The sequence below is a fragment of the Oncorhynchus clarkii genome, chromosome 2 (genome assembly GCF_045791955.1).
Source record: "Oncorhynchus clarkii lewisi isolate Uvic-CL-2024 chromosome 2, UVic_Ocla_1.0, whole genome shotgun sequence".
In the NCBI taxonomy this organism is placed as follows: domain Eukaryota; kingdom Metazoa; phylum Chordata; class Actinopteri; order Salmoniformes; family Salmonidae; genus Oncorhynchus; species Oncorhynchus clarkii.
The window spans coordinates 48,738,102-48,763,014 of NC_092148.1; the positions used below are offsets into that span (position 1 = coordinate 48,738,102).

At 42.2% G+C, this 24,913-nt stretch overlaps 1 protein-coding gene across 2 annotated transcripts in view; it reads left to right on the forward strand.

Moving 5' to 3' along the window:
* LOC139368743 (GRAM domain-containing protein 2A) overlaps window positions 1-24,913 on the forward strand; it is a 133,172-nt gene that overhangs the window by 71,875 nt on the left and 36,384 nt on the right. The gene's annotated exons all lie outside the window — the stretch shown is intronic.

Here is a 24,913-nt window from a genome sequence, read left to right on the forward strand (position 1 = left end):
TACTTTTTTGTCAGCTCTACAGACCCTCTAGTCTGTGTCCCAAATGGGTCCATAGGGCTCTTGGTCAAATGATGTGCACTATGTAAGTAAAAGGGTGCCGTTTGGAATCTCTATTCCACATCCCTCCACCCCAGACCCCCGTCCTGAGACCGTGGAGGCGCCAAGGCCGCAAGTGGCGACAGAGACAGGGGAACTCGAACCTGCAGCACCTGGTCGCCTGTCACCACATGCTAATGAACACCACCTGCTGGAGTGAGAGAGAGCGAGGTGTCGGAAGAGTACATGTCCTAAACAAATTACCTCAGGCAGTGACCCATGGGTGCAATGGAGGTATGTTGTAGCACACTCGTGATAGTTACTACATATGACCATAGACAGCTCAGTGTGCGTGTCATTTCTGTCTCTACGCTGGGTTGGTTGCAAAGCAATTCTGAATATTATTTCCCTTCCTTCTTAGCCTAGGCCTACTGTGCTATATTCTTGTATAAATGAGGAAAATGCAAATGAGATATGCTCAAGGCATTGGAATATATTCAATTCTTTCCACCCATCTTAGAGTGAAGCGAACACAGGACAGACTCCAACCGAATGTTTCAAATCAAAGTTTATTGGTACACAGATTTGCAGATGTTATCGCAGGTGTAGCAAAATGCTTGTGTTTCTAGCTCCAAACAGGACAGTAATAATACCTAGCAATACAAAACAATATGCACATAGTCCAAATTATCCAAGTTGAATGAAAGAAAATGCAAAATATCAGAACGAGCAATGTCAAGTCAAACGTTTGGACACACCTACTCATTCCATTTTTATTGTCTTTTTTTATATATAGTTAAACAAATCAAAATAGATTTTACATTTGAAATTCTTCAAAGTAGCCACCCTTTGCCTTGATGAAAGCTTTGCACAAGCTTGGCGTTCTCTCAACCAGCTTCACGAGGTAGTCACTTGGAATGCATTTCAATTAACACGTGTGCCTTGTTAAATGTTAATTTGTGGAAATTCTTTCCTTCATAATGCGTTTGAGCCTATCAGTTGGGCTGTGACAAGGTAGGGTTGGTATACAGAAGACCCTATTTGGTAGAAGCAAGTCCATATTATGGCAAATAAGCAAAGAGAAACAACAGTCCATCATTACTTTAAAACATGAAGGTCAGTCAATCTGGAACATTTCAAGAACTTTGAAAGTTTCTTAAAGTGCAGTTGCAAAACCCATCAAGCGCTATGATGTACCTGGCTCTCATGAGGACTGCCACAGGAAAGGAAGACCCAGAGTTACCTCTGCTGCAGAGGATAAGTTCATTAGAGTCAACTGCACCTCAGATTGCAGCCCAAATAAATGCTTCAGAGAGTAACAGACAAATCTCAACATCAGACTTATTGGTCGAATTGCTGCAGAGAAACCACTACTAAAGGACACCAATAAGAAGAATAGACTTGCCTGGGCCAAGAAACACAAGCAATGGACATTAGACTGGTGGAAGTCCAAATTTGAGATTTTTGGCTCCAACCTCCGTGTCTTTGTGAGAAGGATTATCTCCGCATTTGTGGTTCCCACCGGAGGAGGAGGTGTGATGGTGTGGGGGTGCTTTGCTGGTGACGCTGTCTGTGATTTATTTAGAATTCAAGGCACACTTGGGCCTCCCGGGTGGCGCAGTGGTTAAGGGCGCTGTACTGCAGCGCCAGCTGTGCCATCAGAGTCCCTGGGTTCGCGCCCAGGCTCTGTCGTAACTGGCCGCGACCGGGAGGTCCGTGGGGCGACGCACAATTGGCCTAGCGTCGCCCGGGTTAGGGAGGGCTTGGTCGGTATGGGTGTCCTTGTCTCATCGCGCACCAGCGACTCCTGTGGCAGGCTGGGCGCAGTGTGCACTAACCAAGGTGGCCAGGTGCACAGTGTTTCCTCCGGCGCATTGGTGCGGCTGGCTTCCGGGTTGGATGCGTGCTGTGTTAAGAAGCAGTGCGGCTTGGTTGTGTTGTGTATCGGAGGACGCATGACTTTCAACCTTCGTCTCTCCCGAGCCCGCACGGGAGTTGTAGCGATGAGACAAGATAGTAGCTACTACAACAATTGGATACCATGAAATTGGGGAGAAAAAGGGGGTAAAGGGGTAAAAAAATAAAAATAATAACATTTCTAAAGAATTCAAAGCACACTTAACCAGCATAGCTGGCATACCATCTGGTTTACCATAGAGATACACCATCCCATCTGGTTTGCGCTTATCATTTGTTTTTCAACAGGACAATTACCCAAAACACACCTCCAGGCTGGACAAGGGCTATTTGACCAAGAAGGAGAGTGATGGAGTGCTGCATCAGATGACCTGGCCTCCACCCAATCACCCAACCTCAACTCAATTGAGATGGTGTGGGATGGATTGGACCGCAAAGTGAATAGAAAGCAGTCAAAAATTGCTCAGCATATGTGGGAGCTGAACGTATTCTCTGCAGCAGAGGTAACTCTGGGTCTTCCTTTCCTGTGGCGGTCCTCATGAGAGCCAGTTTCATCATATCGCCTGATGGTTTTTTGCAACTGCACTTGAAGAAAATGTCAAAGTTCTTGAAATGTTCCCTATTGACTGACCTTCATATCATAAAGTAATGATGAACTGTTGTTTCTCTTTGCTTATTTGAGCTGTTCTTGCCATAATACGGACTTGGTCTTTTACCAAATAGGGCTATCTTCTGTATACCACCCGTACTTGTCACAACACAACTGATTGGCTCAAACGCATTAAGAAAGAAATTCCACAAATGAACTTTTAACAAGGCACACCTTGTTAATCGAAATGCATTCCAGGTGACTACCTCATGAAGCTGGTTGAGAGAATGCCAAGAGTGTGCAAAGCTGTCATCAAGGCGAAGGGTGGCTACTTTGTAGAATCTCTAATATAGCATATATCTTAATTTGTTTAAGCCTTATTTGGTTGCTACATGATTCCATATGTGCTATTTCATAGCTTTGATGTCGTCACAATTATTTTACAACTTAGAAAATAGTAAAAATAAAGAAAAACCCTTGAATGAGTAGGTGTGTCCAAACTTATAAATATATAAATAATGCTGTGTATAGACAGTATGGACAGTATATGAATTGAAACGGCGTTTAGTAATAATTATATAGGATGAGCCATGACTAGTAGAATACAGTATATACAGTGCCTTGCGAAAGTATTCGGCCCCCTTGAACTTTGCAACCTTTTGCCACATTTCAGGCTTCAAACATAAAGATATAAAACTGTATTTTTTTGTGAAGAATCAACAACAAGTGGGACACAATCATGAAGTGGAACGACATTTATTGGATATTTCTAACTTTTTTAACAAATCCAAAACTGAAAAATTGGGCGTGCAAAATTATTCAGCCCCCTTAAGTTAATACTTTGTAGCGCCACCTTTTGCTGCGATTACAGCTGTAAGTCGCTTGGGGTATGTCTCTATCAGTTTTGCACATCGAGAGACTGAATTTTTTTCCCATTCCTCCTTGCAAAACAGCTCGAGCTCAGTGAGGTTGGATGGAGAGCATTTGTGAACAGCAGTTTTCAGTTCTTTCCACATATTCTCGATTGGATTCAGGTCTAGACTTTGACTTGGCCATTCTAACACCTGGATATGTTTATTTTTGAACCATTCCATTGTAGATTTTGCTTTATGTTTTGGATCATTGTCTTGTTGGAAAACAAATCTCCGTCCCAGTCTCAGGTCTTTTGCAGACTCCATCAGGTTTTCTTCCAGAATGGTCCTGTATTTGGCTCCATCCATCTTCCCATCAATTTTAACCATATTCCCTGTCCCTGCTGAAGAAAAGCCAAACATAGCGTTTTGCATTGTTGCCAAAAAGTTCAATTTTGGTTTCATCTGTCCAGAGCACCTTCTTCCACATGTTTGGTGTGTCTCCCAGGTGGCTTGTGGCAAACTTTAAACGACACTTTTTATGGATATCTTTGTCTGTGGTCTGATACTCCTTCCATTTCAATATTATCGCTTGCACAGTGCTCCTTGGGATGTTTAAAGCTTGGGAAATCTTTTTGTATCAAAATCCGGCTTTAAACTTCTTCACAACAGTATCTCGGACCTGCCTGGTGTGTTCCTTGTTCTTCATGATGCTCTCTGCGCTTTTGACGGACCTCTGAGACTATCACAGTGCAGGTGCATTTATACGGAGACTTGATTACACACAGGTGGATTGTATTTATCATCATTAGTCATTTAGGTCAACATTGGACCATTCAGAGATCCTCACTGAACTTCTGGAGAGAGTTTGCTGCACTGAAAGTAAAGGGGCTGAATAATTTTGCACGCCCAATTTTTCAGTTTTTGATTTGTTAAAAAAGTTTGAAATATCCAATAAATGTCGTTCCACTTCATGATTGTGTCCCACTTGTTGTTGATTCTTCACAAAAAAATACAGTTTTATATCTTTATGTTTGAAGCCTGAAATGTGGCAAAAAGTCGCAAAGTTCAAGGGGGCCGAATACTTTCGCAAGGCACTGTACATACAGTATCTTCGCAAAGTATTCAAACCCCTTGACTTTTGCCACATTTTGTTATGTTACATCCTTCTTATAAAATCGATTAAATAGTTTTTTTCACGCATCAATCTACACACAATACCCCATACTGACAAAGCAGAAACAGATTTCTAGAAATGTTTGCTAATTTCAAAACAAACAAAAAAAATCACATTTACATAAGTATTCAGACCCTTTACTGGCAGTGATAACAGCCTTGAGTCTTCTTGGGTATGACGCTACAAGCTTGGCACACCTATATTTGGGGAGTATCTATAATTCTTCTCTGTAGATCCTCTCAAGCTCTATCAGGTTGGATGGGGAGCGTTGCTGCAAAGCTATTTTCAGGTCTCTTCAGAGATGTTCAATCGTGTTCATGTCCGGGCTCTGGCTGGGCCACTCAAGGCTATTCAGAGACTTGTTCCAAAGCCACTCATGCGTTGTCTTGGATTTGTGCTTAGGGTTGTTGTCCTGTTGGAAGGTGAACCTTTGTCCCAGTCTGAAGTCTTGAGCTCTCTGGAGTAGGTTTTTACCAAGGATCTCTCTGTTCTTTGCCCTGTTCATCTTTACCTCGATCCTGACTAGTTTCCCAGTCTCTGCCTCTGAAGAACATCCCCATAGCATGATACCACCAGCATTCTTCACCGTAGGGATGGTACCAGGTTTCCTCCAGATGTGACACTTGGCATTCAGGCCAAAGAGTTCAATCTTTCTTTCATCAGACCAGAGAATCTTATTTCCCATGGTCTGAGATTCTTTAGGTGCCTTTTGGCAAACAAAGCAGGCTGTCATGTGCCTTTTACTGAGGAGTGGCTTCCGTCTGGCCACTCTACCATAAAGGCCTGATTGGTGGAGTGCTGCAGAGATGGTTGTTATTCTGGAAGGTTCTCCCATCTCCACAGAGGAACTCTAGAGCTCTGTCAGAGTGGCCATCGGGTTCTTGGTCACCTCGCTGACGAAGGTGTTTAGCTTATCTGGGAACCAGGCGTCGGTGTCCGCTACATGGCTGACTTTTTTTTTAAATAATCCGTGATTGTCTGGAGTCCCTGCCACTGTTCAAAAGTTTGGGGTCACTTAGAAATGTCCTTGTTTTTGAAAGAAAAGCTTGTTTTTGTCCATTAAATTAACATCAAATTGATCAGAAATACAGTCTAGACATTGTTAATGTAGTAAATGTCTATTGTAGCTGGAAACAGCTGCTTTTGAATGGAATATATATATAGAGTTGCAAAGCCAAATCTCAGACTGGCTAATAAAAATAAAAGATTAAAATGGGCAAAAGAACACAGACACTGGACAGAGGAACTCTGCCTAGAAGGCCAGCATCCCGGAGTCGCCTCTTCACTGTTGACAGTGAGACTGGTGTTTTGCAGGTACTATTGAATGAAGTTGCCAGATGAGGAAGTCTGTTAAATTATTCTTTATTACCAACGCAGTATTGTAAACTCATCATTCATGGCCGATGTTTGCTTGTTTGCAGACTTTTTGTACAGCTTTGACAGTGCTACTGTATCCTTTTTGTGTAACGTCCTGACCTTAGTTCCTTTTTTATGTCTCTGTTTAAGTTTGGTCAGGGCGTGAGTTGGGGTGGGCATTCTATGTTTTTGTTCTAGGTTTTGTATTTCTGTGTTTGGCCTGGTATGGTTCTTAATCAGATGCAGCTGTCGATCGTTGTCTCTGATTGAAAACCATACTTAGGTAGCCTGTTTTCCCACTATGATTTGTGGGTAGTTATTTTCTGGTTAGTGTTTATTGCACCTGTCAGAACTGTTCGTTTATCGTTTTGTTGTTTTTGTTCTTGTAATCATTCTTTATTAAAAGTATTATGGATACGTACAACGCTGCACTTTGGTCCTCCTCTTCTTCCACCAACGACAATCGTTACATTTTGACACGCAAAGACCCAAACGTCATTCCATAGTATGTATATTGTGAAGCTAATAGCAGTAACGCTATTACTGTGTAACTCCGGTAGGGTAACATCTGAAAAATAGCGCACTTGGTAGTGCGTACCTATGCTCGACCAGTTGGCAAAAGCCAACATCACCCACAACAGAGAATGGTTGATTGTCAAGGGCAATGAATTCCATTATATTGGCTTTAATGGATTCTCGCTGAAAATGTCTTACTCTTTCAAATGACTGCTAGACTTGTTGACTGCCCGATGAACAAAGCAGACGTTGTGGGCTAGGTTAGGAATGCTGTGTTGCACATGTTGCACAGCATTTTACGTGGCGTCATTAATGTCACGCCCTGACCTTAGAGCTTTTTATGTCTCTATTTTGGTTTGGTCAGTGTGTGAGTTGGGTGGGCATTCTATGTTCTTTTTTCTATGTTTTTGTATTTCTTTGTTTTGGCCGGGTATGGTTCTCAAATCAGGGACAGCTGTCTATCGTTGTCTCTGATTGGGAACCATACTTAGGTGGCTTTTCCCCACAGGGTTTTTGTGGGTAGTTATTTTCTGTTTTGACAGGACTGTTTTGGTTTTCGTTCATTCTCTTTGTTATTCAGTGTTCAGTTGAAATAAAAGTATGAACACCTACCACGCTGCGCTTTGGTCCTCACCTTCTTCAACAGATGATCGTTACAGAACTACCCACCACCAAAGGACCAAGCAGCGTGGAAGAGAGGACTGGACATGGGAGGACATCCTGGACGGCAAGGGATCCTACACATGGAAGGAGATCCTGGCTGGAAGGGATCGCCTCCCATGGGAACAGGTGTAGGCAGCCAGGAGAACGGAGGCAGCAGGAAAAGGGAACCAGCGTTATGAGGGAACATGGCTGGCAAGGAAGCCCGAGAGGCAGCGCTGAATCCGGAGCGTCCAGAGGCGCCCTTCGGTCCGGAGCGTCCAGAGGCGCCCTTCGGTCCGGAGCGTCCAGAGGCGCCCTTCGGTCCGGAGCGTCCAGAGGCGCCCTTCGGTCCGGAGCGTCCAGAGGCTCCCTTCGGTCCGGAGCGTCCAGAGGCGCCCTTCGTTCCGGAGCGTCCAGAGGCTCCCTTCGTTCCGGAGCGTCCAGAGGCTCCCTTCGTTCCGGAGCGTCCAGCGGCGCCCTTCGGTCCGGAGCGTCCAGCGGCGCCCTTCGGTCCGGAGCGTCCAGAGGCTCCCTTCGGTCCGGAGCGTCCAGAGGCGCCCTTCGGTCCGGAGCGTCCAGAGGCTCCCTTCGGTCCGGAGCGTCCAGAGGCTCCCTTCGGTCCGGAGCGTCCAGAGGCTCCCTTCGGTCCGGAGCGTCCAGAGGCTCCCTTCGGTCCGGAGCGTCCAGAGGCTCCCTTCGTTCCGGAGCGTCCAAAAGCTCCCTTCGGTCCGGAGCGTTCAGAGGCTCCCTTCGGTCCGGGGCGTCCAGAGGCTCCCTTCGGTCCGGAGCGTCCAGAGGCGCCCTTCGGTCCGGAGCGTCCAGAGGCGCCCTTCGGTCCGGAGCGTCCAGAGGCGCCCTTCGGTCCGGAGCGTCCAGAGGCGCCCTTCGTTCCGGAGCGTCCAGAGGCTCCCTTCGTTCCGGAGCGTCCAGAGGCTCCCTTCGTTCCGGAGCGTCCAGAGGCTCCCTTCGTTCCGGAGCGTCCAGAGGCTCCCTTCGGTCCAGAGCGTCCAGAGGCGCCCTTCGGTCCGGGGCACGCTACGTGGGTGCCCAGTCCGGGGTCGGTGGTGACGGTCCCCGCTCTAGAGGCGGCACCTAAGTGGGCCAAGCCAGAGGTGGAGCGGGGTCTATGTCCCTCACCAGAGCCGCCACCTCGGAGAAATGCCCACCCAGACCCTCCCCTATAGGTTCAGGGGGGGGGGGGGGGGGTACTCTCACGTCCTAACCTTAGATCTTTTTATGTCTCTATTTTGGTTTGGTCAGGGTGTTAGTTGGGTGGGCATTCTATGTTATTTTTTTCTATGTTTTTGTATTTCTTTGTTTTGGCCGGGTATGGTTCTCAATCAGGGACAGCTGTCTATCGTTGTCTCTGATTGGGAACCATACTTAGGTGGCTTTTCCCCACAGGGTTTTTGTGGGTAGTTATTTTCTGTTTTGTGTTTCTGCACCCGACAGGACTGTTTTGGTTTTCGTTCATTCTCTTTGTTATTCAGTGTTCAGTTGAAATAAGAGTATGAACACTTACCACGCTGCGCTTTGGTCCTCACCTTCTTCAACAGACGATCGTTACAATTAGGTATGCACAGTAGCTTTGACATCGGTTTTTAACGTCGATGTTAAACTAAACATACCGATTTATTAAACTAGACATGCCGATACCGATGTTGGCATTTTTAGCTAATACCGGCTAATCCCTATATGTTCACCGATATATCGTGCATCCCTAAAAATAGATTGGGGGCTGTGAATTTATGCACGGGTTGACAGTTGGGTCTTTAACTAGGGTGTTGATTGGAGAGGCAATGTTTTTTTTTCGGAGGGGGGCAAAGAAAAGGGAAAGGGGGATACGATTAGTACCCATGTCCTCGTGCAAGGGACTCGAGTCCAAGGCACCTGTTTTGTATAAACACCCCTCCATGGGTGTGTTTGACAGGGACAAGGTGCTAGCAGAGGGCAGAGAGTAGCCAGGGAGCAGACCCGAAAATAATTTCAAATACTTGAGCTGGGCTTGATTGAGCTTTCCTGGCGTAATGGAACCTATAGAATAGTAGCAAATATGCAATCCCTGTCCTTCTGGCACTCCAGGCAGACTTAAGCAAACGCTAAAAATATTTGAAAAATATTAAATAGTATTTGAACACTGGTCTGCAGATGAGAAAGGTCTGTCGTCTCACCCACATTACGGCTTCCCACGATGCTCAGCCATTGGCCGTGACACATGTGGAGTTGATTGGAACGTTTCTTGTCTCTTGGAATGAGCCAATTATTTACACTCTGTGGTTCAAAGCTGGCTGTGTGTTTACTAGACTACAGATCTCATCAAAGGAAGGAGGACTTTGGTTAAATCGGGCTTCCAGGAAAAGTAAATCACATTTAGGAGGAGCCTAACTGACATCAGCAAGAGCCTTATGATTTTGGTATGAGCCATGTGTTTGAGCCTCAAGTGTGGAGACTGGTTTCCCAGCACACCATCATAAGTGTCAATCGTGTGGTAAATGTCATTAACATAACTCCTGTACAGGACTTAATCGCTTTGTATCCAGCTTCCCTTAGCGCTCTGGGAGAGTTACTGACAGTCTCTTTCATACCGAATATCTCACACTGTCTGTCTGCGGACAACAGGTGTATTCTATATCCATATGATGAGAGAGGACACATTTTTTTTCTCATGATCATGGCCTTATTTCTTTTACAGCATGTTGGATGACTGTCATTCATATAACATCGATAGGTTTAGGTATATGACACTCAAATTTTCCCTATACCCATCATGAGGTTACTACAACCTAGCCTATGAATGAAAGTTTACAATGCAGGTGCACACAGGTCGAGAATGTTTTTGAGATGACAGACAGTGACACATGGACAGACAGTGACACATTCAATACCGCCTTGCACACTCTTGCCTGCTTCTAGCTTATCTAAGGTGTAATCATTAGTCCAACAGTTGCAAACAAGTTTTTATTGGACAAATTCAGGTATTTTTATCCACGTTTCATTTGCTTCCATTTAAGAAACGTTTTTTCAACAGAATCGGTGGATTGAATACAACCCTGATCACGCAAACACAGTTTACTTTCATAGCAGCCACGTTGTATTCATTCTAGCCTCTATGCACTCTACTCTCTCACCTTTTCGCAAATAATTAATAAAACCAAAAGCTTACCTTGACTTGGAAGAGTTCCAATGTTGTGTTGAATAGTCATAGCCAGCTAGCTAACATAGCATCCCTCTGTTTGAGCCGGGTGTTTCAGTAGGCTAAACTAGCGAGCTGCATTTGTAGGTTAAGTAAGTGAAACTGAAAGGGGAAAAAATACAATCTCTCTCTCAGAAATTCATTTGTTGTTGTCTTTCTCTCTCCGAGTCAACTACTCTCCACATTTTATGCACTGTAGTTCTAGCTAGCTGTAGCTTATGCTTTCAGTACTAGATTAATTCTCGGATCCTTTGATTGGGTGGAGGACATGTCAGTCCATGCTGCAAGCGCTCTGATAGGTTGGAGGACGTCCAAATTAGAAGTTGTCATGTCATTCATGTGTAAGTCTATGGAAAGGGGTGAGAACCAAGTGCCTCTTAGGTTTTGTATTGAACTCAGTGTATCAAAAGGAGGATGGAAGCTAGCTGTCCTCCGGCTACACCATGGTGCTACCCTACAGAGTGCTATTAAGGCTACTGTAGACCTTTGCAAAACAATGTGTTTTAAAAGGATAACTTTTTCAATGTTTTACATGTTTTATTTTTATGAAATTCACTGAGAAGGATGGTCCTTACCTTCCTCCTCTGAGGAGCCTGCATTGCTGGGTATTGTCAATAAGGAGCAGCAACAGTAGACACGGTAGAGTTTAGGGTTGAAAATATCACAGTTGTGATATTGAGTGCTGGGTATGATGAAACAAGTGAAGCTACAAGTAAAATCCATTAGTCTCACAACTCTCACCAGAGGAACACATCACTCTGGGCCTATGGGGGGTTTCTTATCCTTTCATAGCACTATACACCCCCACCACCAGAGGTCAACGTGGTCCAGTCCCCTAGTTCACACCTCGTCTTGTAGGAAACAGACATGAGAAGAGAGACACCATGACAGCTTGTTGATGCTCATAGCGCCCTCGGAACATGACGCTAGAAAGCCAGCCGTGTCCTCAACCATCTCGAGTCCCACAAACTCTTGTTACCAAACAACACCAGCGTCACATTGAGAAGACCACCGAACGTGGTAGAGAAAAGGGTGTTTTTGCTCTTTAATCCAGTACCATTTTGACATTACCCCACAGCTTCATGTTCCCATAACCATGGTTGTGTAGGGTCAGCCACGTTGTGACCACAGGGGGTTAGTAGCACCTTAATTGGGGAGAAGGGGCTCGTGGTAATGACTGTAGCGGGTTCAGTGGAATGCTATCAAACACAGCAAGCGTGTGGTTTCCAGGTGTTTGATGCCATTCCATTTCCTCCATTGCTCCGGACATTATTATGAGCTGTTCTCCCCTCAGCAGTATCCACTGGCTGTGCCTGACAAACCCTTGTTGCCGAACCACAGCCGTCTTCAGAAGCATTCCAGAGAAGAGAGTATTTTCCAGCCCTACTTCAAACCCAAGGCCTATTCGTGTCCTTATAACCAGCCTGTGTTTGGGGCTCTTGTGCTTTAGCCACACAATAAGCCCGGTTCTTTTTATGTAAACGACATGTCAAAGTTTGGTAAACTGACCTTGGGATTACCACAAATAATCATATCCTCACATTGTTCTCCTGGGCTGAGATTGGCTGGGAGCCAGGAAGGGGAGGTCCAGATCCACCTCTGCTGCCTGCACCACAATTAACAGCATGTAACTGCTTTGTTTACAGGACGAAAGTGAAAGTGAATAATATATGGGATTTCGATTAGATTTCACAATGTCACGTCGACATTCCGTCAAGCAGGAAGCTAGATACTCTAGTGTATATAGACAGTATTGTCAGTGGAGGAGGAGAGAGAGTGTCAAGTGACGCGCGCAGAGCGCTTGATTTTAGCTGCCGTTGACGGGCAGGACTCTCGCGTTGTGCTTGTGAATGAATTTGATCAAGTTATGTAGCCTACTGATTACTTCTTGATGAATAAATACAATTCAAATGTTTTGTTGTTTCTCTGTAATACTAGCCACCTAACCATTTTATGAAGTTGGCTTTAGCTAGCTGGCTAGACAGATTCCCAATCTCCCAACCTCATAGCTACAAAACCATTTCAGGCTGTCAATCAAGTCTTAGCTGGCAATCCTACTGGCAAGGTTGCTAGACTTTAGAAAAAAACTAAAGTTGCTTTAATTCCAACAGAGATTAGATGTCACATTGAAAACTACCATTATGTGACACATTAAGAAATATTCAAATAAGACTCAAAGGAAGAACACTGAAAAACAAAATCTACTCTAATGGAGTTGATTTGTTAATTCAAAATTCATTTGAGTTCAATTTAAATAAGTCTGAGAGTTGGATATTTACTCCATTTGGTGTCGTTTTAACTCCAAAAATATCAACACCATGACCAGAGTAGTTTTAACACAAAATGGGGGTGGGACCATCTAAACTCAAAAATAGTGTTACATTTGACTCCATATGGGTTGAATTAACTCTTGCGATTTTACCGTGTATGTATTACATATAATTTAATTGCCAAATTTTGTTAAAGAGAAATTTCACTGCTGCTCTTTCACTGTACATGTCATTAATATAATTATAAATGTATATCATACATTTTTTTTTCCTCACTACACTCAAAGACGAGCATTTCTGCATCTCACCGGTAGAAACGGGCCATCTATATTTCCTGGTTGTAAGAAAACCACAATATCCAGAATTCATAGCGATTTCATTACATAGTACCGCCCCTGTCGAGGTGGAGTCAGTCGAGAATGGGTGTCAACAGGTAGCTAACGTTACTCAATGGACCAGTCACTCGTTCATAGAACATCAGCTTGCAAATAACTATATATTTTTATTTTTGTTTCGACAACAACTGTAAAGTATAGTCATGGTGTGGTGCACAGTACCAGGATGTGCAAACTACAAGCAAGCACAGGCTGCTGGAGTAACATTAAAATGTGTTACCTTATTAAGCCAATGAGTCCCACCACGATGCCAGTGCGATTTGGACTTCTAACCCCTTTTAAACATTGTGTGTTTGAGGTACACACTTTTGGGTTATACCATTGGATTTGTCTATTTCTTCTGCATCCGTTGGTACCATTAGTATGTGATTAATGGGGGCTAAGTTAGAGAGGTGTTTGCGAGATAAGGGCTGATCCCGAAGGGGACCGGAGCCAGGTCTTTTTTACAAGAACATCTGTAGAGTGACTCCATCTTTGCATTATCCACATGGTAAATGTGAACTTGTGAGTCTGAAAATGGACACTGGAGGTTATAATGAACCAATTAGGCACATTTGGGCAGTCTGAAATGCAGTGGTTCATTTGATCAGTCTGATACTTTGCACATACTGCTGCCATCTAGTGGCCAAAATTGAAATTACTTCTGGGATGGGATAATACATTATGGCCTTTCTCTTGCTTTTCAAATATGATGGTACAATGATTTTTTTTTAAACGCATGTTTTTTCCATTGTATTATCTTTTACCAGATCTATTGTGTTATATTCTCCTACATTCCTTACACATTTCCACAAACTTCAAAGTGTTTCTTTTCAAATGGTATCAAGAATATGCATATCCTTGCTTCAGGTCTTGAGCTACAGGCAGTTAGATTTGGGTGTCATTTTAGGCGAAAATTGAAAAAAAGGGGCGGATCCTTAAGAGGTTTTAAAGTACAAAAGGGAAAATAAATAAACATAAACGTAGGTTGTATTTACAATGGTGTTTGTTCTTTACTGGTTGCCCTTTTCTAGTGGCAACAGGTCACAAATCTTGCTGCTGTGATTGCACTCTGTGGTATTTCACCCAATAGATAGTTTATCAAAATTGTAATTGTTTTCGAATTATTTGTGGGTCTGTATAATATGAGGAAAATATGTGTCTCTAATATGGTCCTACATTTGGCAGGACGTTAGGAAGTGCAGCTCAGGTTCCACCTCATTTTGTGGGCAGTGTGCACATAGCCTGTCTTCTCCTGAGAGACAGGTCTGCCTTCGACGGGCCTTTCTCAATAGCAAGGCTATGCTCACTGATTCTGTACATAGTCAAAGATTTCCTTAATTTAGGGTCAGTCACATTATTTGGTGTTGTACAGTACATGGAGGATATTTTTGCATAACTCTGCACGCAGTCTCAATTTAGTGATTGTCCCATTTTGTGAATTCTTGGTTGGTGAGCGGACTCCAGACCTATCAACCATAAAGGACAATGGGTTCTATAACTTTCAAGTATTTTTAGCCAGATCCTAATTGGTATGTCAAACTTTATTTTACTTTTGATGGCGTAGAAGGCCCTTCTTGCCTTGTCTCTCAGATCGTTCACAGCTTTGTGGATGTTAGCTGTGGCGCTGATGTTTAGGTCGAGGTATGTATAGTTTTTTGTGTGCTCTAGGGTAACGGTGTCTAGATGGAATTTGTATTTGTGATCCTGGCAACTGGACCATTTTTGGAACACCATTATTTTGTCTTACTAAGATTTATTGTCAGGACCCAGTTCTGACAGAATCTGTGCAGAAGATCTAGGTGCTGCTGTAGGTCCTCCTTGGTTGGGGACAGAAGCACCAGATCATCAGCACACCTTAGACATTTAACTTCAGATTCTAGTAGGGTGAGGCCAGGTGCTACAGACTGTTCTAGTGCCCTCACCAATTTGTTGATATACATGTTGAAGAGGGTGGGGCTTAAGCTGCATCCCTGTCTCACACCCCGGCCCTGTGGAAATAAATGTTTTTTGCCAATTTTAACCGCATACTTGTTTGTGTACATGGATTTCATAATGCTGTATGTTTTTCCCCCAACACCATCAATTTATATAGTAGGCCCTCATGCCAAATTGAGTCGAAAGCTTTTTTGAGATCAACAAATAATGAGAAGAATTTGCCTTTGTTTTGGTTTGGTTTGTTTGTTTGTCAATTAGGGTGTGCATTGTGAATACGTGGTCTGTCTTATGGTAATTTGGTAAAAAGCCAATTTTGACATTTGCTCAGTACATTGTTTTCGCTCAGGAAATGTACGAGACACTGCTGTTAATGATAATGCAGAGGATTTTCCCAAGGTTGCTGTTGACGCATATCCCACAGTAGTTATTGGGGTCAAATTTGTTCTAAATATTGGGTAATATGCCAGAGCTGAGGATGATGTTAAAGAGTTTAAGTATAGTCTATTGGAATTTGTGGTCTGTATATTTTATCATTTAGGATACCATCAATCCCACAGGCCTTTTTGGGTTGGAGGGTTTGTATTTTGTCCTTTAGTTCATTCATTGTAATTGGATAATCTAGTGGGTTGTGGTAGTTTTTAATAGTTGATTGTAATATTTGTATTTGATAATCTATATGTTTTGGCTGTTTGTTCTTTGTTATAGAGCCAAAAAGATTGGCGAAGTGGTTTATCCATACATCTCCGTTTTGGATAGATAACTGTTCGTGTTGTTGTTTGTTTAGAGTTTTCCAATTTTCCCAGAAGTGGTTAGATTCTATGGATTCTTCAATTACATTGAGCTGATTTTTGTATTGTTTTAGCGATTCACCATAATGAAGGCGTATACTATTCTGGGTCTCTATGCCTAGGTTTGATTGATTTCTCCATTTCTTTCGTAGGTTTTTGCATTCTTCATCCAACCATTTCTCATAAATTTTATAAGGTTGTTTGCTTGAAATGTTTAGATTTGATAGGGAAGCTGAAACGTCAAATATACTATCTAGGTTTTCTACTGCTAAGTTTACACCTTCACTATTACAGTGAAATATTTTGTCCAGGAAATTATCTAGAAGGGATTGCATTTGTTGTTGCCTAATAGTTTTTTGGTACATCTCCACACTACTTTTCTTGCATCTATAGTATTTCTTAATAGTATTCAGTTCCCTTGGCTTTGATGCCTCATGATTGAGCATAGCTCTGTTCAAGTAGTGTGTGATTTTGCTGTGATCTGATAGGAGTGTCAGCGGACTGACTGTGAACCCTTTGAGTTGAGGTCAGTGATTAAGTACTCTTTTTAGTATTTAACCAGGTAAGTTGACTGAGAACACATTCTCATTTACAGCAACAACCTGGGGAATAGTTACAGGGGAGAGATGAATGAGCCAATTGTAAGAATTGGGTGGCCATGAAGGCATGAATGCCAGAGTGGGAATTTAGCCAGGACACCGGGGTTAACACCCCTATTCTTACGATAAGTGCCATGGGATCTTTAGTGACCTCAGAGTCAGGACACCCATGTAACGTCCCATCCGAAAGACGGCACCCTACAGTACACATGACAATATCCCGATTCACTTCCCTGGGATACTTATTTTATACCAGAGGAAAGGGTGCCTCTTACTGGCCCTCCAAGACCACTTCCAGCAGCATCTGGTCTCCCATCCAGGGACTGACCAGAACCAACCCTGCTTAGCTTCAGAAGCAAGCCAGCAGTGGGATGCTGGCTGGTATACAGTACTACTGCCAAATTGTGTACCTACTAAAGGAGTCCTCTCAAAGCCTACCATTGACTATGTACATACCTAGTGTCCGACAGAGCTGCAGGAGTTGTAACCCATTTCTGTTGGTTATGTTGTCGTGGTTGTGTCTAGGGGGGCATATGGGGGAGGGAATGTTGTCACCTCCAGGCAGGTGTTTGTCCCCCTGTGTGTTGAGGGTGTCAGGTTCTTGTCCAGTTCTAGCATTTAGGTTGCCACAGACTAGTACATGTCCCTGGGCCTGGACATTTTTGATCCCCCCCTCTTGAATGGAGAAGCTGTCATCAATAAAGTATGGGGATTCTATTGGTGTGATATAGGTAGCACACATGAGGATATTCCTCTCTGTTGAGGTCATTTCCTTATTAATTTCTAGCCAGATATAAAATGTTCCTGTTTTGACTAATTTAATAGAGTGGGTTAGGTCTGCTCTATACCAAATTAGCATACCTCCTGTGTCTCTTCCCTGTTTCACACTTGGTAGATGGGACTACCAGCTCTCTATAACCTAGAGGGCAACCAGTCTCCTTTATACCATGTTTATTCTCTCTCTCTCTCCACTATGTATGTATGTATGTATGTATGTGACAAAATAAAGGAAACACTTTAGTAAATGAGAGATACAAAGTATATCTGATCATCTGCACACAAAAAAACTTCAACCCATCAGTTCTAATAACGATGAAGTCCTATGAAATATAGATCTTAATACATACATACATACATATACTTTGTATCTCTCATTTACTAGTGTTTCCTTTATTTTGTCATATATATACGTACGTACATACATGACAAAATAAAGGAAACACTTTAGTAAATGAGAAATACAAAGTATATTGAAAGCAGGTGCTTTTAATTAAGCTATTAGCATCCCGTCATGCGTAAATGATTTTGGCTACCATGGCTAGAAAAAGGGATCTCAGTGACATTGAAATGGTGCTCTCAAATGAGCATAAGGGGTTTAACGTGTGTGTGTCAGTCATTCACCAGATCTCAACCCAATTGAACACTTATGGGAGATCCTGCAACTGCGTTTTCCACCACCATCAACAAAGCACTAAATTATGGAATTTCTTGTGGAAGAAAATTGTCACATCCCTCCAATAGAGTTCCACTTGTAGAATCTATGCCAAGGCACATTGAATCTGTTCTGGTGGCTCGTGGTGGCCCAACACCCTATTAGGACATTTTATGTTGGTGTTTAGTTTGGCAGTTACCAGTATATTTTAACATGTACACTGGGGTCCAGAATTATTGGATCCCTTGATAAAGATGAGAAGGAAAAAACCTGTATAAAACGGTATACATATTGTATGGTCAAAATGTTATCAATTATACACTTTTATTGTAATACAATTGCTTAGCGAGAGATTTTGTTTAACAAGTAACATACAGTATATATTTTTTTGAAAGATAAGGGCCAAAATGATTGGCTCCCCTGTTTTCAATATTCCAGCACCCTCCCTTGCTGTCAGTGTCATTATTCTGGCAAGGGGGTGGTGCTGGAGTTTTGAAAACTGAGGATCCAATCATTTTGACCCATATCTTTTTTACCTAGATTTTTTGTTACTTGTTAAATATTTATTTCTTTGAGCAATTGTATTAGTATAAAAGAACACGTAAAAAAAACATATATATTTAGTATTCAATACAGCTCAGTGTTTGTATTATTTATTTTAGTCATTTTTGCTCATCTTTTTTAACAGAGTTGAAATGTATTTGGCTAAGATGTATGTAAACATCCGACTTCAACTGTATATCCATGGGGTATCGGTACCGAGTCAATGTGTGGGGTCAAAGGTTAGTCGAGGTAATTTGTACATGTAGGTAGGGGTGAAGTGACTATGCATAGATAGTAAACAGCGAGTAGCAGCAGTGTAAAAAAACAAATGGGTGGGTGAGTGGCGGACTGGAATCTCTGACAATGTTATGGGCTTTCTTCTGACAATGCCTAGTATATACTAGGGTTTCGACCGATTAATCGTAATGGCCGATTAATTAGGGCCGATTTCAAGATTTTCTAACAATCGGTATCTGCATTTTTGGACACAGATTATGGCCGATTACGTTGCACTCCATGAGGAGACTGCGTGGCAGGCTGACTACCTGTTATGCGAGTGCAGCAAGGAACCAAGGTAAGGTGCTAGCTAGCATTAAACTTATCTTAAAAAACAAGCTTAACATAATCACTAGTTAACTACACATGGTTGATGATATTACTAGTTTATCTAGCTTGTCCTGCGTTGCATATATTCGATGCAGTGCCTGTTAATTTATCATTGAATCCCAATATACTTCGCCAAACGGGTGATTTAACAAGCGCATTCACGAAAAAGCACTGTCGTTGCACCAATGTGTACCTAACCATAAACATCAACGCCTTTCTTAAAATCAATACACAAGTATACATTTTTAATATTGCCTGCTAAACATGAAATTATTTTAATTAGGAGAAATTGTGTCACTTCTATTGCGTTCTGTGCAACAGGGCCTGGCTCGTTGCGAACTGTGTGAAGACCATTTCTTCCTAACAAAGATAGCCAACTTCGCCAAACGGGGGATGATTTAACAAAAGCGCATTTGCAAAAAAGCACAATCATTGCACGAATGTACATAACCATAAAATCAATACACAGAAGTATATATTTCTAAACCTGCATATTTAGTTAAAAGAAATTCATGTTAGCAGGCAATATTAACCAGGGACATTGTGTCACTTCCCTTGCGTTCATTGCACGCAGAGTCAGGGTATATGCAACAGGCTCGTTGTGAACTAATTTTCCAGATATTACATAATTATGACATAACATTGAAGGTTGTGCAATGTAACAGCAATATTTAGACTTATGGATGCCACCAGTTAGATAAAATACGGAACGGTTTTGTATTTCACTGAAATAATAAACGTTTTGTTTTGGAGATTAAAGTTTCTGGATTTGACCATATTAATGACGTATTTGTGTGTGTTATTATATTATAATTAAGTCCATGATTTTATAGAGCAGTCTGACTGAGCAGTGGTAGGCAGCAGCAAGCTCAGAAGCATTCATTCAAACAGCACTTTCCTGCATTTGCCAGCAGCTGCCACGCCCTGACCTTAGAGAGCCGTTTTATTTCTTTATTTGGTTAGGTCAGAGTGTGATGTGCGGTGGGCATTCTATGTTTTGTTTTCTATGTTTCTATGTTTTGGCCGGGTATGGTTCTCAATCAGGGACAGCTGTCTATCGTTGTCTCTGATTGGGAATCATACTTAGGTAGCCCTTTTTCCCTCCTTTCAGTGTGGGTAGTTCACTTTTTTTGTGGCACTTAGCCCTGTAAGCTTCACGGTTGTTTCTTCGTTTGTTGTTTTGTTGGCAACATTTTAAATAAAAAAGAAAATGTACACTAACCACAGCGGCACTTTGGTCCACTTCTTTCGACGGCCGTGACAGCAGCTCTTTGCTGTGCTTCAAGCCTATCAACTCCCGAGATTAGGCTGTCAATACTAAATGACCTATTAGAACATCCAATAGTCAAAGGTATATGAAATACAAATGGTATAGAGAGAAATAGTCCTAAAATAACTACAACCTAAAACTTCTTACCTGGGAATATTGAAGACTCATGTTAAATGGAACCACCAGCTTTCACATATATCTCATGTACTGAGCAAGGAATTTAGCATTTTTACATGGCACATAAGTTAGCTTTTTTACATGGCACATAAGTTAGCTTTTTTACATGGCACATATTGCACTTTTACTTTCTTCACTTTGTTTTTGCATTATTTAAACCGAATTGAACATGTTTCATTCATTTGAGACTAAATTGATTTTATTGATGTATTATATTAATTAAGTTAAAATGAAATTGTTCATTGTTCATTCAGTATTGTTGTAATTGTCATTATTACAAATATATATATATACATACATATAAAAAATTGTTTGATTAATCGGTATCAACTTTTTTTGGTCCTCCAATAATCGGTATCGGCGTGAAAAATCATAATCGGCCGACCTCTAGTATACAGTTGAAGTCGGAAGTTTACATACACCTTAGCCAAATACATTTAAACTCTGTTTTTCACAATTCCTGACATTTAATCCTAGTAAAAATTCCCTGTCTTAGGGTAGTTAGGATCACCACTTTATTTTAAGAAAGGGAAATGTCAGAATAATAGTAGAGAGAATTATTTATTTCAGCTTTTATTTATTTCGTCACATTCCCAGTAGGTCAGAAGTTTACATACACTCAATTAGTATTTGGTAACATTGCCCTTACATTGTTTAACTTGGGTCAAATGTTTTGGGTAGCCTTCCACAAGCTTAGCCTTCCACAGAGTCAGATTTGTAGGCCTCCTTGCTCGCACATGCTTTTTTTAGTTCTGCCCACAAATTTTCAATTGGATTAAGGTCAGGGCTTTGTGATGGCCACTCCAATACCTAGACTTTGTTTTCCTTAAGCCATTTTGCCACAACTTTTGGAAGTATGCTTGGGGTCGGAAGCTTTAACTTCCTGACTGATGTCTTTGGATGTTGCTTCAATATATCCACAGAACTTTTTGTTGCTTCTTCCTTGCTGAGCGGCCTTTCGGGATATGTCGATATAGGACTCGTTTTACTATGGATATAGATACTTTTGTAACTGTTTCCTCCAGCATCTTCACAAGGTCCTTTGCTGTTGTTCAGGGATTGATTTGCACTTTTGGCACCAAAGTATGTTCATCTCTAGGAGACAGAACGCGTCTCCTTCCTGAGCCGTATGACGGCTGCGTGGTCCCATGATGTTAATACTTGCGTACTATTGTTTGTACAGATGAATGTGGTACCTTCAGGCGTTTGGAAATTGCTCCCAAGGATGAACCAGACTTGTGGAGGTCTACAATTTTGTTTATGAGGTCTTGGCTGATTTCTTTTCATTTTCCCATGATGTCAAGCAAAGAGGCACTGAGTTTGAAGGTAGGCCTTGAAATACATCCACAGGTACACCTTCAATTGACTCAAATGATGTCAATTAGCCTATCAGAAGCTTCTAAAGCCATGACATAATTTTCTGGAATTTTCCAAGCTGTTTAAAGGTACAATCAACTTAGTGTATGTAAACTTCTGACCAACCGGATTTGTGATACAATGAATTATAAGTGAAATTTTCTGTCTGAAAACAATTGTTGGAAAAATTATTTGTGTCATGCACAAAGTAGATGTCCTAACCGACTTGCCAAAACTATAGTTTGTTAACTATACATTTGTGGAGTGGTTGAAAAATTTGCTTTAATGACTCCAACCTAAGTGTATGTAAACTTCCGACTTGGCCCCAATGATGTACTGGGCCGTACGCACTACCCTCTGTAGTGCCTTACGATCAGATGCTGAGCAGTTGCCATACCAGGTGGTGATGCAACCAGTCAGGATGCTCTCGATGGTGTAGCTGTAGAACCTTTTGAGGATCTTGGAACCCATGCCAAATCTTTTCAGTCTCCAGGGGGGGGGGAAGGTGTTGTCGTGCCCTCTTCACAACTGTCTTGGTGTGTTTGGACCATGAGAGTTCGTTGGTGATGTGGACACCAAGGAACTTGAAACTCTCGACCTGCTCCACTACAGCCCAGTCAATGTTAATGGGGGCCTGTTCGGCCCGCCTTTTCCTGTAGTCCACGATCAGCTCCTTTGTCTTTCTCACATTGAGGGAGAAGTTGATGTCCTGGCACCACACAGCCAGGTCTCTCATTGTTGTCGGTGATCAGGCCTACCACTGTTGTGTCATCAGCAAACTTAATGATGGCGTTGGAGTCGTGTATGGCCACTCAGTCAGGGACTAAATACACACCCCTGAGGGACCCCAGTGTTGAGGATCATCATGACAGACATGTTGCCAACCCTTACCTACCCTACCCTTGTTCTGTCTATTCTGGTGGATTAAACGGAAATTGCAACCAACTTCGCATGGCCTGTTTTTTTTATTGATGTTTTGGAGATTATTTCATTTTCAAATAACCAGAAGTGAGAGGTTGTATCTAAATCAAGGGAAAAAGGCTATTCTTGAACATGGGGTGAGACATTCTTACTAATCTGCCAAAGAACTTTTGCATGACTGAAGCCTTTAGTGAGAGGTATAACGCTTTAATATTTAATCATTTCTGCACTCCGAATTCATATATCCGGGATGCTGGCTTTCTAGGCAGAGTTTCTCTGTCCAGTGTCTGTGTTTTGTTGCCCATCTTAATATTTTATTTTTATTGGCCAGTCTGAGATATGGCTTTTTCTTTGCAACTCTGCCTAGAAGGCCAGTATCCCGGAGTCACCTCTTCACTGTTGACGTTGAGACTGGTGTTTTGCGGGTACTATTTAATAAAGCTGCCAGTTGAGGACTTGTGAGGCGTCTGTTTCTCGAACTAGACACTCTAATGTACTTGTCCTCTTGCTCAGTTGTGCACCGGGGCCTCCCACTCCTCTTTCTACTCTGCTTAGAGTCAGTTTGCTCTGTTCTGTAAAGGGAGTAGCACACAGCGTTGTACCAGATCTTCAGTTTCTTGTCAATTTCTCGCATGGAATAGCCTTAATTTCGCAGAACAAGAATAGACTGACGAGTTTCAGAAGAAAGTTATTTGTTTCTGGACATTTTGAGCCTGTTATCGAACCCACAAATGCTGATGCTCCAGGTACTCAACTAGACTAAAGAAGGCCAGTTTTCTTGCTTCTTTAAATCAGCACAACAGTTTTCAGCTGTGCTAACATAATTGCAAAAGTGTTTCTAATGATCAATTAGCCTTTTAAAATGATAAACTTGGATTAGCTAACACAACGTGCCATTGGAACACAGGAGTGATGGTTGCTGATAATTGGCCTCTATGCCTAGGTAGATATTCCATAAAAATTAAGCCGTTTCCTGCTACAATAGTCATTTACAACATTAACAATGTCTACACTGTATTTCTGATCAATTTGATGTTATTTTAATGGACAAAAAAAAGTGATTTTTTTTCAAAAACAAGGATATATAATTTCAATGACAACCTCAAGCCAACTATAAATTGTAGAAATTCTTATACAAATATTAAAAGCATTTAATAAAGCATTAACTAAAAGGTTTGCAACTTGAAAATATTGTCCAATTTACATTGTGTAAGTTATTGACAGTCCCTAACTATCCCCACAGATATCCAAAGTGAATCAGTCGATATAATTGAGAACTATTAGAAATCAGGCGATATGAATCAGACACACGGGCGTAATGCAGTTTCTCTGGGTCTCCGCGAAGTCGGAATCCCCCCCCCCCCCCCTTAAAAAAATGAATAATGCGTCAGCCAATCACAAAGTCGGCCTATAGACTACCTATCACTGTCCATGGTGCTGAAACGTGTCTATTATGCTGCATGCCAATCGAATCGATGATAGGCTCTCTGTGTTGCCAGGGTTTATATAGCTTTGCTTTAGCAAATGGATAAATGTTTATTGGTAGGCCTATATGGTTTTAATTTTCTCCATGTTAAGCATAACATTTCACAAAGCTATAGACTGTGTCGCAATGGTGCCATTGTTAGACTGCTGGCTGGTGTCTTACTTGCTCAGTAATTAAAGTTGGAAATTCCTACATTGCAGATTGTACCTGAGCGTGACTAAGCCGTCTGTGGTCGACAATGCGCACCTCTTCTCTGAATCGATATTTGGTTTTAATGCAGACGAGAGCACTGAATCCAGCTTTACACAGATATGAGCTGGTGAAGGGTAGCCTACCATGAGTTTTATGGTGCTTTCAAGACCCCTGGAAACTCTGAAAAATACTAGATCAAATCATGATGTCAGTGATCTTTAGGCCGGAAAGTCAGAGCTCCAGAAACAGGTTGGAATTCCTGAGTTGGAGTTCCGAGTTGGATAATAGTTCAAAAATATTTTTTCCAGTTGGAGCTCGTTTCTTTCAGAGATCCCAGTCATCTTGAACGCACTGAAGCCAAAGTTCAGAGTTCCAAGTTACTTTGACAGCAGGGTGTTCCGTTTTGAGTCAGGAACCAAAACTCCTCCGTGGTGACCTGTGAATGCGTTCTCTGCAGCATTCGATCAGCTGTTCGATTTCACTTACCGGAATATCAACTGAGCCAGGATCGCAGCCAAATGGATTTGGAAGTAGGTCCCAAAGTGCTATTCCAAGCGAGGGAGATGAGCAGTCATCACTTGTGTGGGTCACTTACTGATGCATCTCCCAACATATATAGTGAACAAAAGTCAATGCTTCGGCATCTCTGCCCTCACAGCTAACGTCCATCTGGAGAGCATAAGC